This window comes from Electrophorus electricus, chromosome 23 (assembly GCF_041902795.1).
Source record: "Electrophorus electricus isolate QZ-2024a chromosome 23, ASM4190279v1, whole genome shotgun sequence".
Classification (NCBI taxonomy): Eukaryota; Metazoa; Chordata; class Actinopteri; order Gymnotiformes; family Gymnotidae; genus Electrophorus; species Electrophorus electricus.
The window spans coordinates 13,105,001-13,107,123 of record NC_137519.1 but is presented as its reverse complement, the minus strand read 5'-3'; the positions used below and the strand labels follow the sequence as shown (position 1 = coordinate 13,107,123).

General features: G+C 42.0%; 1 protein-coding gene across 6 annotated transcripts in view; it reads right to left on the bottom strand.

Annotated features, from left to right (window-relative positions):
• Positions 1–655: 655 nt before the first annotated feature.
• The window catches only part of nkd1 (NKD inhibitor of WNT signaling pathway 1), a 32,259-nt gene continuing 30,791 nt past the window's right edge, over positions 656–2,123 (bottom strand). For all 6 annotated transcript variants that reach the window (XM_081706254.1, XM_081706253.1, XM_081706252.1 and 3 more), the window contains one exon: positions 656–2,123. This exon is cut by the window's right edge and continues 1,565 nt beyond it. The gene's annotated coding sequence lies outside the window, so the exon portion shown is untranslated.

The window sequence follows — 2,123 nt, the reverse complement described above, 5'->3', positions numbered from 1 at the left end:
ATATTTGGATGGAGGAGTTTACCTCAGAACCCTAGAGAGGGCCAGGGAAGGATTTAAATGTGTGTGTGTGTGTGTGTGTGTGTGTGTGTGTGTGTGTGTGTGTGTGTGTGTGTGTGTGTGTGTGTGTGTGTGTGTGTGAGTGTGTGTGTGTGTGTGTGTGTGTGCGTGCACCAAGGCTCTGTAGTTGTCTCTGAAAGATAAGCATGTGTTTGTGTGTATACATATCAAAGTGAGGACATGCAGAGAACGACTGGGCAGCTGTGCTGCTGGGACAGATTTGGGGAAATGTTTGAGACGTTAAAGAGTTGCCTCACAACACACACACACACACACACACACACACACACACACACACACACACACTCACACACACACACACACACACACACACACACATACACACACACACACACATACACACACACACACGCACACACAAGCAATCAAATGGAAATGTCTCCATTGGAATACATGGATGAAAAAGATGAAAATCAAATTCTCATGTGATAAAAAATACACATGCAGTACAGGGTGGATGGATGATGGATGATGGGTAGATGATGAATGAATGGATAACATGCACATGAAAACACAGATACACAATTAAACACATCTCTTTAATCTCCCATTTATAAACACTCCAAGCTGCACCAGCTGGTGTGGAATTTCAAACTTTAATGAAAGTGTAATTCTCTTGGCACAGATCTGCTATCAAATAAATAAAGCAATTAATCAAATCCATCTAAATAAACTCTACGAATGAGAACTTGTTAATAAACCTGTGGTACGGACAGCTAGTTTTGGGCTTTATTCATATACTAACAAGCACCTTGATCTCACTGAGTGTGTGCAAGTTAAGTCAGTTCAGCACTTTAACTCACTCAGTGCACTGAAAGTATCAGACCGATGCACGCACACATTCTAAGCAGGGAAAAATCTAACTGAACGGTCTTTGAGTAAACATAAATAGCGCTAATTCCATCCGGTAGATACAGGGATTACCTTCGCAGTCCGTCCTTAGACTATTTACATAGGTGGTAAATGACTCTCAATAGCATAACAAACATGACTTGCTGAACACAAAGAAAACAGAATACCAGTAAAATACTGAAATAGCTCAAAGTATACACAGTGCTCAGTGCAGGATTATGTTTTCTGAAGTACAGTATACGGTAGCAGTATTGAGTAATAGTAATAATAATAATAATAATAATAATAATAATAATATATTGCTTCCCAAATGTCTAGAGGAATCCCCTCAGTATCAAAAGGGTCTTTCAGCATGAGAAAACACTAAAGAAGCTCCTTCATTAGAACACACACACACACACACGTACATGTACACATACACACACACACACACACACACACACACACACACACTCATTGCAGTCACACATAGTATCATTAATCTCGCTCATGTTTGTAAAGAGGGGTTAAAGATATGCTGCACAGGAATGAGAAAGCAACAGAGACAGGGAGAAAGAGGAAGCTGAAATGTCTGTAACAAAAACAATCAGCGACATGTTAGTCCTAATGAGACCACCCTGAAGTGGTGTGTGTGTGTGTGTGTGTGTGTGTCTCTTGCAGACCTTAGACCATAGCTGTGAATGGGTTATTAGTGAACGTCCTGTTTCTGGTGGATTGCTTGCTACAACAGTGACAGCTTAACAGTGACCACACTGAGGAACAGGGTCAGCTGAGGTCGTGAAAGAACAGGAGAGAGAGGTGAGGTGAGAGAGAAGCAATCATACACAATCATCTGCTACCACACACACCTGGAGGGTCAGTACACTGCACAAGCATTGGTACATATCCGGACACACACACACACACACACACACGCGCGCGCGCACACACACGCGTGCGCGCACACACACACACATGGATGCACACACACACACACACACAGACACACACACATGCATACACGCAGACACACACACATGCACAAACACAGACACACAAAAAGACATCTTCCCACATGCATCAACACCTGCACCTGCCTTATTTCAGTTTAGGTTAGATAGTTAAAGGAAAACTTCACAACCTCGTGATCCAAAGCTCACATATATATTGTTATATACTACACATGACTGTGCTAGAAATCTTTCATACTTAGT